This window comes from Culex pipiens, chromosome 1 (assembly GCF_016801865.2).
Source record: "Culex pipiens pallens isolate TS chromosome 1, TS_CPP_V2, whole genome shotgun sequence".
NCBI classification, from domain to species: domain Eukaryota; kingdom Metazoa; phylum Arthropoda; class Insecta; order Diptera; family Culicidae; genus Culex; species Culex pipiens.
Genome location: NC_068937.1, coordinates 80,779,251 through 80,794,726, shown reverse-complemented (window position 1 = coordinate 80,794,726; position 15,476 = coordinate 80,779,251). Strand labels below are relative to the sequence as shown.

At 39.5% G+C, this 15,476-nt stretch overlaps 2 long non-coding RNA genes across 4 annotated transcripts; both read left to right on the top strand.

The window, feature by feature from the left end:
* The first annotated feature begins 516 nt into the window (after positions 1-516).
* LOC120427384 (uncharacterized) lies at positions 517-2,863 on the top strand. 3 transcript variants are annotated; one of them, XR_005606870.2, is made up of 4 exons: positions 517-745; positions 1,204-1,389; positions 2,123-2,328; positions 2,389-2,863. It is a non-coding gene; the product is annotated as an uncharacterized LOC120427384 (long non-coding RNA). The 3 variants fall into 3 exon arrangements; XR_005606869.2 differs by having other exon boundaries at positions 519-745; positions 1,226-1,389; positions 2,389-2,861; XR_005606868.2 differs by having other exon boundaries at positions 523-1,389.
* A 4,720-nt stretch (positions 2,864-7,583) lies between these two features.
* Positions 7,584-13,509, top strand: LOC128092447 (uncharacterized). Its single transcript, XR_008211778.1, has 3 exons — positions 7,584-7,893; positions 7,993-10,616; positions 12,822-13,509. It is a non-coding gene; the product is annotated as an uncharacterized LOC128092447 (long non-coding RNA).
* The last annotated feature ends 1,967 nt before the right edge of the window (positions 13,510-15,476 follow it).

Genomic DNA, 15,476 nt, shown 5'->3' with positions numbered 1-15,476 from the left:
AAACATTTAAACATTTAAACATTTAAACATTTAAACATTTGAACATTTAAACATTTAAACATTTAAACATTTAAACATTTAAACATTTAAACATTTAAACATTTAAACATTTAAACATTTAAACATTTAAACATTTAAACATTTGAACATTTAAACATTTAAACATTTAAACATTTAAACATTTAAACATGAAACATTGAAACATTGAAACATTGAAACATTGAAACATTGAAACATTGAAACATTTAAACATTTAAACATTTAAACATTTAAACATTTAAACATTTAAACATTTAAACATTTAAACATTTAAACATTTAAACATTTAAACATTTAAACATTTAAACATTTAAACATTTAAACATTTAAACATTTAAACATTTAAACATTTAAACATTTAAACATTTAAACATTTAAACATTTAAACATTTAAACATTTAAACATTTAAACATTTAAACATTTAAACATTTAAACAATTCAACATTTAAACATTTAAACAATTCAACATTTCAACATTTTTACTCAAAATTAAAAATACGCAAGGAACAAGGATCACAAAACGAACGCACCATGATTCTGAATCTATGTGCAGCCGACGCTCATGAAACGAACGCACCATGATTAAAGCGAGCTGTCATTTTTTTTCACTCGCGCGTGCTTGCAACATGTTCTTTCGCTGTGTTCGATTCGTTTTTCCGCGTGTGATCGGGGATTTTCCACATCCGGCGACTTTGAAGACTTAAGGTAAGTATTTGGAAAGTGGAGAAGTTGAATGCGGCCGTGTACGGTTGTTGAGGCCGCTCGCACCTCCGTGGCAGATTCCATCGTTGTCGTCGGATGAAGAGAATTTGTGCGTGTGTGTGCGTGTGCGGATCGGTTTGGAAAAAGTTGCCAGCCGCGTTCGATGTATTTCCTGTATTTTCAATGCACCAAGTGATTTGTTGACATTTTTCGGCAGCCTTCGCAAACTTCAAACCATACAAATTTGTTGCCGGATCTTTTCCGGAAAAAGATCCGCCAGCAACTGGTACTGGTTTGACTTTTGCGGAGGGTGCCAAATATTTTGGTCATGTCACTGCTTGCAAAAAAAAACAAGACCGTTCGCACGTCCGGGATTATTCGTAGATTCCTGCGTCGCCGTATCCTTCTCCGAAGCAGCATCAATTTTTCATTTTGAGAAAAATACATAAACAAACTTTTAGTGTTTTTTTTTCTCTCTAACAGGGACTTCTTTCACCGGGTGGAGCTGTTTGGACGGTCCGCTCCTGCTGCGGCATTCCCGGCACCCATCATGGCCACTTTAGGGCTTGCAAAGTGTCGAACGGTTGGACAAACCTTCCGAGAGACAAATCCGGCTAAGAGATGTTCAAAATTTTTAGCAACTTAGGGTGAGTTTTAACGGTAATGGATTTTTTGCTTTGGAAATTTACTGTTATTCGGAATCCAACTACGCAGCAGGAGATATTTTCCGGGCGGCCTAAACATACGAGTTGCATTGTTAATTTGATTTGGTTAACCGCGGTGGAATTTCTTGAAATAATTCGAACTGTCTAAAATCCACCAAAGCATCTACCGGTGGATACTTTTCTACCACAGTTTTTTGGGTGATCAATGCGATATATGCTTTGATGGATTTTTGACAGTTCGAATTATTACAAGAAAATCCACCGCGGTTAACCAAAATCAAATTAACAATACAACTACAGATTCAATTTATTTTCGTTTGTACACAGAACGCGACTCGCGAAAACCTCCAAAGATGAGGCACATAGGGGTAAAATTGTACATTTAACTTTTGGAAAATAAAAATAAAACGCTCTATTTCAACAGTATTTGTTGGGAGAAGGCTTTGTATACACTTTCCAACTAATTTGTATGCTAAGATTAATCTAATATTAACTAAATTGATTACTTTTAGCCTTTAAAAAAGTTGAATAAACCATTTCACCCCAATGTTCCCAATTTTTCGCGTCTCGCGATTCGAGCCTTTTGTGTTGCTACCACCTAGTTTTGTCCCGGGATATTTTGTGTGAACAATAATATATGTGTTTTTGCTTAGTTTTTTTAGGTGAATTATCTTTAATTGATTGATTTTCTCTCCTGATTTTTTGGCTGCTACAGAACCGGCACCGGCTGTGGGAATTCCAGATCGCTGTCGGCGTTCCGTTCCTGGTGTTTGTTAGGGATGTGCAGACGCACTGGACTCAATCTGCCGGCAGTGCAACGAGGGTTAGGCGATACCATAGCGCAACGACGTGCAACAAGTGAAATCTCTCGCTGAAGAAGCACTTCGAACCGGCCGTACTTCTGGAGACAAATAGCTCTACGTAAGTTGTGTCGGATGGAGAAAGTGTAGATTGTTTTTAATTGAGTGTTTATAATTTTAGAATTGAGGACATCACCGAATTGACCCGATGTTCCAGACGACAGGAACGACAAACACAAACTGCTGGGCAGTTAGGAATCAACGGATGGAGTGCAATGTCCCGAGGATCCGAGGAGGAACGTGTACCGATTACATCGATCGGTGTAATCGATGGCGAGATTGAACCGGAATCACCAAAGAAAACGACGCGGAAAGAAAGTGCAAAATTAAGTGAAATTAAAGAGTAACTTAAAAACTCAATAAATACTATCAAAAGAAGTGTATTTAGGATTCCTTTCACTGTGTTTATATAGTTTTAGCAGCATCATTTAGTGAGGAATAAAAAATAAACAGTATAAAAACCATAAAACCTACTGTAGTTATTATTTATTTCATTGTACGAATATAGTTCAAACAGTACTATTTAGTATGGAAAAAACTATGAAGAACTGTAAATTGACTGTGCAATCCATTGTAATGCTTGCTGTATTTATTATAAATGTATGATGTTTCCTATTGTCAGGGCGAGTTTTTGGATTAAAAATGCAACATTAGATTAACAGTATAAAAGAGGTTCGGATGGCTTACAGGAGGATAATTAAAACACGTGTGTTACGTTTAGAGCGGTTGTTAAAAGACTAAGATTTATTGTAAACAAAGTAAACAGGAACATCTGCTGACAGTTCTGTTGGCGCAGTAGCGCGCAAAGGTAATGGGGCAGTGGTTGCCATCTCAACACCCCTGCTCAACCACAGCACCGTCCAAGCCCGATCTTCGTGCACAACTCCCTGAAGGAAGTCGCCGGAAGTCCCTTGGTCATCATGTCGGCCTGCTGTGCCGAAGAACGCACGAACTTTAGCTCCAACACTCCCTCGTTGATCAAATCTCGCAAGAAATGAAACTTCGTATCGATGTGCTTTAGCCTCCCGTGATCACGCGCATCCTCGGCAATCCGAATAGTTGATTGATTGTCCTCGTGCAGGGAAATCGGCCCGTCCGGCTTCAATCCCAAGTCGCGGAGCACCCGCACCATCCAAAGAGTATGGCACGCGGCGGTACACAGCGCTGCAAGTTCAGCTTCCGTCGAGGACAACGAGACAGTTGGTTGTTTCCGAGTAATCCAGTTCACCGTGCAGCCGAACAGCTTGAAAATGCACCCTGTCACTGATCGTCGATCGACCAGGTCGTTCGCCCAATCAGCGTCACAGAAGACTTCCAGCAACGGCGCCTCCTTCTCGATCCGATAGACAAGCCCGACATCCAGCGTTCCTTTGACATACCTGAGCACCCGTTTAAGGTGGATCCAATGCTCATCATTCGGGCATGCCTGGAACTGGCTAAAGTAGTTTACTGCAGCAGACAGGTCCGGCCTCGTGGTGAGTGCCGCGTACATCAAACAGCCAATGAGTTCTCTGTACGGTTTGGTGGTACGCTGCGCTTCAACTCCCTTCTCCAGTCGCAAACGATTCTCCATCGGCGTCGACGTCGGTTTGCACTCCATCATGCCGAACCGTTGCAGCAAACTCTCGAAATACCGCCGCTGACTGATTCGCATGACCCCTGGCTGCCGATCGATGGTCAATCCAAGAAACTGTCCCACCTCGCCGGCGTCCGTCATCTCGAATTCTCCGTTTAAGCACTTTTTCACGACCTTCACCAGCTTCAGCGACGACCCAACAACCAAAATGTCATCAACATACAGTACTACGATGATCTGCTCTCTTCCGGTTCCTCGTACGTACAGGCATTGGTCGTTAGGACTACGGACGAACTTCAGCTTCTGGATGAACTCGTCGAAACGCTCGTTCCACGCCCTCGACGCTTGTTTGAGCCCGTACAGCGAACGATGCAGTCGGCAAACGAGGTCCTTCCCCTGCTGAAACCCGTCAGGCTGCGTCATATAGATTTCTTCGTGCAGGATCCCGTTCAAAAACGCCGTCTTTACGTCCATCTGGTGAACGTGCATCTCTTGCCGATGTGCCAGCGCCAACACCAGCCGCAGCGTGTCCAGCTTCGCCACCGGGGAGTACGTTTCCGTGTAGTCGAATCCCACCTTCTGGCTGAAGCCTCTAGCCACCAGTCTCGCCTTGTATTTGTCGGCCACAACTCCGTCACCGCGTTTCACACGAAACACCCACTTGCAGGTGACCGGCGTGCGACCAGCGGGGAGCTTCGTCAAGGTCCAAGTTTTATTGCGCCCCAACGAATCGATCTCCTCGTCAATGGCAGATTTCCATCTGCACCAGTCGTCCCGTTTCTTCAGCTCAGCAATCGTTTGTGGAATGTTGTCAAGGAAACTTGTAGCACACAAGGCGAAACCAGCGTAATCCATATCGTAATCACGATGCCAGGATGGAGCTGTACGGTCCCTCGGCGGTCTTCCTGGATCAGCGTCGGCGCCGACTTCAGGATCTTCTCCGACAGGACCTTCTTCTGCGGCGGGAACTCCTCCCGCGTCCGGTTCCTTTTGATCGCCGTCAGCTTCTTCGTCGTCGTCGAAACTGCCGAACTCTTCATCGGACGTCACTTCTTCTTCTCCTTCGCGCTCGGCCGGCGCGAGGGGGGCGACAGGTTCTTCAGCTTCGTCAGGAATCGAGCACACCACGAACTGCTCCATTTCATGCTGGTCGTTCTTCTTCACGGTCGTTTTGGCTTCGACAAAATCCACATCTCGAGCAGTGACAATTCGTTTGTTGACCGGATCCCAGACCAGATACCCGTTCGCAGCGTAACCGACCAGGAAACCACGCCAAGACTTCGGGTCCAGCTTCTTCCGGAGTTCTTTCGGCACATGTACAAACGTTTCGCACCCAAAAACTCGCAGCTTCGAAACGTCCGGCTTTTTCTTCTCCCAAAGTTCGAACGGTGTTTGTTTGTAAACAACTGCGCTGGTCGGACTTCTGTTCAGCAAATATGCCGCCGTTCGCACCGCTTGCCCCCAGAAACGCTTGTCCAGTCCCGAATCCAGCAGCATTGTCCTGGCCTTTTCGACCAGTGTCCGGTTCATGCGCTCGCTCGTCCCGTTCTGTTCCGGTGTGTACGGAACGGTGAACTCTATCTGGATCCCCTTCGTACGGCAAAACTGCTTGAAACGCCGGCCGGTGTACTCGCCACCGTTGTCGCACCGCAAACGGGAAACCTTCGTCTGGAACTTCGCCGTGGCCAGCGCCTCGTACTGCTCGAAACAGCCCAGCACTTCGTCCTTCGATCGCATCAGGAACACGACGGTAAAGTGACTCCAATCGTCTATGAAAGTCACAAAAAATCGATTACCGTCCAATCCATGCGGCGAAATAGGACCACACACGTCCGAGTGTATTAGTTCGAGAACTCGAGACGAATGTTTACCACCCCGCGGGGTGAAAGGTTTGCGGGTTTGTTTACCTTCGATGCACGACTGGCAGACAATCGTTTGGTCGACTCCTTTGTCGACTGTCAGTGTCAGCCCTGACACCATGTCGTTTCGCGCGAGATCTGTCAAACTTCTCTCGTTGAGGTGGCCAAATCGACGGTGCCACAACACAGAATCACTCTGAACGCGGCCACAAGACAACAGCGACTTCTCGCAATCGAAAGGACGAAAATCCAGCTCGTACAGCTTATCACGTCGAGCACCACACACAACAATTTCGTCGCCGCGGTAAATCAGCGCCTTACCATCGTCGAAAACAACCCGCATCCCGGCTTTCTCGATCCGTACCACGGAAAACAAGTTGTAGCGCAGTTGCGGAACAAAAAGGACATCTTGCACAATGCACTCGACGGACCGGCCACCCACAACAGAGAACATCTTCACAGTGCCAGCGTGTTCGGCCACAATAAACTCCCCGTCCTTGGCCACAGCAATCTCGATCGGTTTGGACAGCTTGTGCAGCTCGACAAACAACTCTTTCTCTCGCGCCAGATGGTCCGACGCCCCGGAGTCAAGGAACCACTTTACCCGCCGCTGCACTTTCTGCGGCTCGCCGCCGCTCACGCCCACAAAACAAACACTGTTCCGCTCACTCGTGCCAGCAACGTTTGCTTTCGCACCGTGTTGTTTTTGGTAGTACTGTGGTTTCTTCTTCTTTTTCTCCGTGCAGTCTACACTCTTGTGGCCTTCCTTTTTGCAGCTGAAGCAGCGGATCTTCTTCTGCATCTTCATTCCGGAGAAAGCAGCGGCCTCGTTCCCGGCGGTGAGCGAATCGACGCCCAAACCCTTCTGCTTCGTCTCCTCGTCTAGCAGCCGACATTTGACGAATTCCATCGACAGGTTCTCCTCCGCCATGGTCTCAATCGACGTCACCACGGTAGCAAACGCCGAACCGAGCGTCAGCAGGAGGTGGCAAACCGCGTCAATGTCGTCCATTACGGCCCCGGTTCCACGGAACTCACGCACCAGCTTGTCGAAGCGCAAGAAGTGGTCCGTCAAACGGCCACCGTCGAATCGCATGCTCAGGATTTGCCGCTGGAGATGCATACGGCTCGCGACGCTCTTCCGCTCGAACACATTCTTGAGCGTCGTCCAGATTTCCTTCGGCGACTGCTTGTCCTGAACGTACTCGAGCTGGGAATCGTGAATGCGCTCGATCAACAAACGCTTGCACTTCCGCCTTCTCTTCAGCTGCTCTTTCCGCCTCTTCTCCTTGTCCGCCGAAACCGTCGTCGAATCTTCCGTCTTCGGAATCAGCTCAGGAAGCTCTCCAACCTCGTGTAGAATGCAATCGTCCAGCTCGTACTCCTCCAGGAGTACCAGAACTCGATACTTCCACGCGGCAAAGTTCCTGCCGTCAAACAGCGCGACATGATAGCGATCCTCGCGCGCAACCGCGTCCTCCGACATCCCGACAAGTTTACTGTGAAACGACAACCCGGATTAGCAACGGGCTGGGCCCATAACCTAAAAGAGGTTCGGATGGCTTACAGGAGGATAATTAAAACACGTGTGTTACGTTTAGAGCGGTTGTTAAAAGACTAAGATTTATTGTAAACAAAGTAAACAGGAACATCTGCTGACAGTTCTGTTGGCGCAGTAGCGCGCAAAGGTAATGGGGCAGTGGTTGCCATCTCAACACAGTAAAATGCGTCGTATTTGGAAAAAAAATGTATGAAAAAATTTCGAAATTTTTATGGTACCGGTGCATAACAACCCCCCTTTTTTATGGTAAAATCCCAAAATACGACGCAAATTATCTTAAAAAACGATGCTGTCTACTGTTAAAACCTCGGGGCAAGACAGTGAAAAAACCAGAGCAAACGAGAGTTGCTCTGTGAGCAAACGGGAGGAAACGAGAGAAATTCAGAGAAACGAGAGAAACGCCATTCTAGCTGTTCAGAAATGTCACTTTTGACATTGTTGACGTTTCTCTCCAATCGCATCTGATGTCCTTCTGTTTTTTTGTCGTTTTGATTGTGCCTTTTGAAAGTGCACAACTTTTTTATTTGTGTGAATAAAACATTTTTGAAAAAGTTAAATGGTGCTGCTTTTTCAATTAATTTGTCGGAAAGTCTTGCTCGACATCCCGCTGCATGTAAGCATCAAGTTCTGGTAAGTATTAAGGAGGAATTTTCAACCGGACTGGGGAACTTTCCCACGGTTTTACTCGAGCATTGCACATCTAATTTTTGTATTTTCCTCCTCTGCCAGATCATGCTTGGGAATTTGGTTCCGTGCGGGAAACTTTCTTCGTACGAGGTCATGGAACGAGGCGTATCATTTGCAGGAGCTACTGACTCCCTTGGACACCTGGAAAGAACTGACATGACCGTACTAACCGATGTACTGACCAACGACAAGGACAAGTGCACCGTTGGTCGGGGATGAGTGAACAGAAGGCGGAAAAGGTTACCAAGACATCGTGATTCCGTGGTAATATGCTGACCGATTATGTTGTATACGAATGTAATTATCTACTCTTGTGTTGATTAATAAAATCGGTTTTTCGAGGGGTGAGGTGGGGTTTTTGTTGAATCCCAACCAGCTACGTCGGGATTGAGTAGTGCGGTGCCTGTGTGGACGCACAGTCCTGTTTTTTCGTGTTATTTTCCGTCTCTTTTGTGTCGCTGTTCGAGTGCATGGGGTGATTGGCTATTATAATTAAATAATGGCATCAGTAGTGCGGTGCCTGTGTGGACGCGCAGTCCTGTTTTTTTTTCGTGTTATTTTCCGTCTCTTTTGTGTCGCTGTTCGAGTGCATGGGGTGATTGGCTATTATAATTAAATAATGGCATCAGTAGTGCGGTGCCTGTGTGGACGCGCAGTCCTTTTTTTTCGTGTTATTTTCCGTCTCTTTTGTGTCGCTGTTCGAGTGCATGGGGTGATTGGCTATTATAATTAAATAATGGCATCAGTAGTGCGGTGCCTGTGTGGACGCACAGTCCTGTTTTTTCGTGTTATTTTCCGTCTCTTTTGTGTCGCTGTTCGAGTGCATGGGGTGATTGGCTATTATAATTAAATAATGGCATCAGTAGTGCGGTGCCTGTGTGGACGCGCAGTCCTGTTTTTTCGTATTATTTTCCGTCTCTTTTGTGTCGCTGTTCGAGTGCATGGGGTGATTGGCTATTATAATTAAATAATGGCATCAGTAGTGCGGTGCCTGTGTGGACGCGCAGTCCTGTTTTTTCGTGTTATGTTCCGTCTCTTTTGTGTCGCTGTTCGAGTGCATGGGGTGATTGGCTATTATAATTAAATAATGGCATCAGTAGTGCGGTGCCTGTGTGGACGCGCAGTCCTGTTTTTTCGTGTTATTTTCCGTCTCTTTTGTGTCGCTGTTCGAGTGCATGGGGTGATTGGCTATTATAATAAAATAATGGCATCAGTAGTGCGGTGCCTGTGTGGACGCGCAGTCCTTTTTTTTTTCGTGTTATTTTCCGTCTCTTTTGTGTCGCTGTTCGAGTGCATGGGGTGATTGGCTATTATAATTAAATAATGGCATCAGTAGTGCGGTGCCTGTGTGGACGCACAGTCCTGTTTTTTCGTGTTATTTTCCGTCTCTTTTGTGTCGCTGTTCGAGTGCATGGGGTGATTGGCTATTATAATTAAATAGTGGCATCAATAGTGCGGTGCCTGTGTGGACGCGCAGTCCTGTTTTTTTCGTGTTATTTTCCGTCTCTTTTGTGTCGCTGTTCGAGTGCATGGGGTGATTGGCTATTATAATTAAATAATGGCATCAGTAGTGCGGTGCCTGTGTGGACGTGCAGTCCTGTTTTTTTTACCTTCTTTTTTTTCATTGTTTTTTTTTCCACTCGCGTTCGTTGGCCGATGAGTTTTTTTGTGTTGTTCTCTATTTATAGTTTTCTATAAAAACGTACCTATTTTTTTTTGAGACTAGCAAGTCGTATTGCTGGATTAAGCCCTTTCTATATCATTTCAATAATCATTTCAATAAATGAAGCCCTTCCTACATCACCGTTGATCGGAAGGCACGCCGACGGAGAATTTCTGGAGAATCGCGGTCGAATTAATACTATATTTAAATCCCTAGATAGCTATCTTTCCGCAGCCGGCTGCCTAAGATTTTTAAAATTTCAACCGATAAACAAATTGCTTATGGTCGCATCACCTACCACAGTGAATCCTGACCTCATACCCATCTTACTAACCCCTCAAAACTCATGTGATACTTTGTCGGAGACGCAGTCGATTTGGCGGTCCCATCACTCAAGTATCGGACTAACATTCCCATCCACTTCCCCGTGTCTTACCTCTGGTCGTGGCCGGCGTCGGTATTGATCAGCATGATAGGGACCTTTGAAAATTGCGAAGGGGTGATGATTCCCTGTTTGAAAAATGTCGCACGTCGTACGAGTTGTCGCACGGTTGTGATTTTACCGTTTTGATATCGATTGGTCGAAAGGACGACAAACGGACGACAAACACTCGACATGCTCGACATGGTTTTTTTCAATCGATTTACCTTCAATTCGACGTCGATTATCGTCGACGCAAACAGTTTGACAGTTCTCTTCTGTTGATCTTGTTCGGACTTGATTGCAACCGAGTCGAACCAGTTGTTGTTGCTTTTAGGCTTTTGGAGGATTTTGGACAGTTAATAGGCCGGAGTGGGCGAGCGACCGAATCAAAGTGTCTTGTATTCCAGATTTCGGTCTTCGTGGCGGAGGAGGAGGAGGACGGGAAATATGGTTTACTCGGCGGGCCATTCCGGAAGACGGGACGGGAAGGAACCAATTTGCGATCGTGGAAGCGGTTGGTGTTTGGTGTTTGGTGTTTTACCGTCCGCGGGAGGTTGCGACGCATACCTAATGGAACTGGTGAGTCATGTTTTAGAAACGATGGAGGTGTGCTGGAAGTGCGATTGGACAATCGAAATTAAAAATAGGATGAATGGAACATAACCAATTCCCAACTTTTCAATCCAATAATTCCAAACTGAAAAATAAAAAAATCAAAAATACTATTTTTTTAAAAAAAACTTAAACGCTGAAATTGTAAAGTTGTAAAATTCTAGCATTTCAGAACTTAAAATTGTAAGAATTCGAAAATTCTAAATTTATTGAATTTCTTGATATTGTGCAAATTGTTAGTATTCTTTTCTTAAATTCTAGAATTATTTAATTCTTCAAATTCTCAAAGTCTTCAAATATTTTTAAAAAAAATTGAAATTCAAAAATAAGAAAAAAATTTAATTGACAAAAACTTAAACACTAAAATTCCTTTATTCTTAAGTACTAAAATTCTTCAATTTATAAATACAAAAAAAATCTAACATTATAAAGTTCTTAAATTCCCAAAACGTTGGACACACGAGTTGGAATTTTGAATTCTAATATTCTAAAAATTATGAGTTCTAAAATTCAAAAATTGTAAATTCTGTAAATTTTAAAATTGAAATAATTAATATTTTTAAATTCTAAAATTTCAAAGATCATTATTTTTTAATTCTACGCATTTGAAAACTTAATAAGTTTCTTAAAATTTTAAAAATAAAAAAAAATGATTTTTTAGATCTTATTTTTTTTAAATTTTAATTAAAATACAAATTTAAAAAACTTTAACAAACTAAAATTTTAAAAAAAATTATTACAAAATTAAAAAAAAATACAAATTCAAGTTTTGTTTTAAGTTTTAAAAATTATTTTTTAATATTTAAAAGTTTTAAAAATTCAGAAAAAAATCGACAAATTCTTAAATTTTTAAATAGTAAAAAAATCTATTAACTTTTGAAAATTTTCAAGGATTTTACAAAGTCAAAATTTTAAAAAATATCACGAATTGAAATAAATGATTTTGGTATTGAGGCACCCTAAAATTCAAAAAATTTATAATTCAGAAAATTTTCATTTTTAAAAATTCCGAATTTGAGAGCTTAAGAATTTTAGAATTTTAGAATTTTAGAATTTTAGAATTTTAGAATTTTAGAATTTTAGAATTTTAGAATTTTAGAATTTTAGAATTTTAGAATTTTAGAATTTTAGAATTTTAGAATTTTAGAATTTTAGAATTTTAGAATTTTAGAATTTTAGAATTTTAGAATTTTAGAATTTTAGAATTTTAGAATTTTAGAATTTTAGAATTTTAGAATTTTAGAATTTTAGAATTTTAGAATTTTAGAATTTTAGAATTTTAGAATTTTAGAATTTTAGAATTTTAGAATTTTAGAATTTTAGAATTTTAGAATTTTAGAATTTTAGAATTTTAGAATTTTAGAATTTTAGAATTTTAGAATTTTAGAATTTTAGAATTTTAGAATTTTAGAATTTTAGAATTTTAGAATTTTAGAATTTTAGAATTTTAGAATTTTAGAATTTTAGAATTTTAGAATTTTAGAATTTTAGAATTTTAGAATTTTAGAATTTTAGAATTTTAGAATTTTAGAATTTTAGAATTTTAGAATTTTAGAATTTTAGAATTTTAGAATTTTAGAATTTTAGAATTTTAGAATTTTAGAATTTTAGAATTTTAGAATTTTAGAATTTTAGAATTTTAGAATTTTAGAATTTTAGAATTTTAGAATTTTAGAATTTTAGAATTTTAGAATTTTAGAATTTTAGAATTTTAGAATTTTAGAATTTTAGAATTTTAGAATTTTAGAATTTTAGAATTTTAGAATTTTAGAATTTTAGAATTTTAGAATTTTAGAATTTTAGAATTTTAGAATTTTAGAATTTTAGAATTTTAGAATTTTAGAATTTTAGAATTTTAGAATTTTAGAATTTTAGAATTTTAGAATTTTAAATTTTTTTTAGCATTCTTAAATCAGGTACAATTTTCAAATAATAATATTCTCGGATTTCAAAACTAATTGCAATAATTTTAAATTTAAATCTATCATCTATCTAGACATCTATTATTTATAATTCTTTTTTAAATGTTTAAATTTTGAAAGTTCATAAATTTAGTTTTTCTTTCATAGTTCAAAAAAACAGAATTGAAATTTTATAATTATTATTATTATTGAAATCTGAATTTAATTTATAAATTCTTGCCAATTGTTGATTGATGATATATTTTTTCAGGCAACAAACATATTCCAATCTGATTCTGCCGGAAACCGAAATGCGTTCCCGTGTGGTCACTCGTGGCTTCCGTAGAATCCACGGAAGCAGCCCCGTTTTTTTCGTACTCGTACTCCACAAAACCCACGTTTCCTAGTACTCCGGTAAACATCAATCCGTCGGAGATCCAAGATCGTCGCCAAGGCGTCGCATCCGGGTTTTGATCAGCTCGTCGAGGAACAAAAGTCCAACTCTACCAAGATGCTGCCACGGCCGCCTCAGAAGAACACCAACACCCAAGCCGGAAGCTGCGGTCAAGGCAAATCCAGAAGGAAGCCAAGTTGGGGAAGAATCGGCGATCCGCAAGTAAAATTAAGTGTACAATTAATATTTTTGTGAAATTTTGACAGCTGGAATAAAAAAAAACAATAAAAACAAAACAACAGTTTTTTCAACTGCAACATAACCCAAAAATCCGAAATGACAGCACACGACAATAGCACGACATTCTAAATAACAAAACCGTGCGACGTCGGTCGAATGTCGTACGACAATGTCGTACAATTTCGATTATCGATCGCACGACAAATACGACATTTTGGTGCAAAAACGTTTGACATTCGTGCGATAGTCGCGCGACATTGTCGTGCGACGTCGTACGATTGCACGGACGACAAACGACGGACGTCCGACGGACTTTTCAGTCAGGGTTGGTTCCTACTTTTCATCTGTGGTCCACGAAGCAATGTTTGGGGGTCCTGGTCAATAACGAAGTAGCAGCTACGGGTAGACACCAATGCTATGCTATGCTAATCCCAACCAGCTACGTCGGGATTATGATCGGCCTTCAGCAGTACGGAGTGTCCCTGACTGAAAAGTCCGTCAGACGTCCGTCGTTTGTCGTCCGTGCAATTGTACGACGTCGCTCGACAATGTCGTGCGACTTTCGCGCGAATGTCATACGTTTTTGCACCAAAATGTCGTATTTGTCGTGCGATCGATGATCGAAATTGTACGACATTGTCGTACGACATTCGACCGACGTCGCACGGTTTTGTTATTTAGAATGTCGTGCTATTGTCGTGTGCTGTCATTTCGGATTTTTATGTTATGTTGCAGTTGAAAAAAACTGTTGTTTTGTTTTTATTGTTTTTTTTATTTCAACTGTCAAAATTTCACAAAAATATTTACTTGTTCACTTAATTTCACTTGCGGATCGCCGATTCTTCTCCAACTTTGCTTCCTTCGGGATTTGCCTTGACCGCAGCTTCCGGCTTGGATGTTGGAGGCGGCCGTGGCAGCATCTTGGCCGTGTTGGACTTTTGCTCCTCGACGCGCTGATCAAAACCCGGATGCGACACCTTGGCGACGATCTTGAACCTCCGACGGATTGATGTTTACCGGAGTACGAGAGGCTGCTTCCTTGGGTTCTACGGAAGCCACGCGGGACCACACGGGGACGCATGGTTTCCGGCAGGATCAGATCAGAATATGTTTGTTGCCTGAAAAAATATAACATCAATCAACAATTGGCAAGAATTTATAAATTAAATTCAGAATTCAATAATAATAATAATAAAATTTCAAAACAATACAATTTCAAATATGTAATATTCAAATATGTTGTAACTATAAAAGAAAAACTAAATTTATTTATTCTCGCTTACTTTTACAAAATGTCCTATGTACATAGAAAACCCATGGCGCATTGGTTTTTTTGAAAAGAATTCTAATTGAAGACATCTTAAAAATTTAAATTTAAAAACGTATAAAACTCAAATTGCTGCAAATAATTAAAAAATCCGACAATATTATTATTATTTAAAGATTGTACCAAATTTGAGAATTCTAAAAATATTTAATGATCAGAAGTTTACAAATTTCAGCATCATCATCTCATCATCAAATTCTAAAATTCTAAAATTCTAAAATTCTAAAATTCTAAAATTCTAAAATTCTAAAATTCTAAAATTCTAAAATTCTAAAATTCTAAAATTCTAAAATTCTAAAATTCTAAAATTCTAAAATTCTAAAATTCTAAAATTCTAAAATTCTAAAATTCTAAAATTCTAAAATTCTAAAATTCTAAAATTCTAAAATTCTAAAATTCTAAAATTCTAAAATTCTAAAATTCTAAAATTCTAAAATTCTAAAATTCTAAAATTCTAAAATTCTAAAATTCTAAAATTCTAAAATTCTAAAATTCTAAAATTCTAAAATTCTAAAATTCTAAAATTCTAAAATTCTAAAATTCTAAAATTCTAAAATTCTAAAATTCTAAAATTCTAAAATTCTAAAATTCTAAAATTCTAAAATTCTAAAATTCTAAAATTCTAAAATTCTAAAATTCTAAAATTCTAAAATTCTAAAATTCTAAAATTCTAAAATTCTAAAATTCTAAAATTCTAAAATTCTAAAATTCTAAAATTCTAAAATTCTAAAATTCTAAAATTCTAAAATTCTAAAATTCTAAAATTCTAAAATTCTAAAATTCTAAAATTCTAAAATTCTAAAATTCTAAAATTCTAAAATTCTAAAATTCTAAAATTCTAAAATTCTAAAATTCTAAAATTCTAAAATTCTAAAATTCTAAAATTCTAAAATTCTAAAATTCTAAAATTCTAAAATTCTAAAATTCTAAAATTCTAAAATTCTAAAATTCTAAAATTCTAAAAT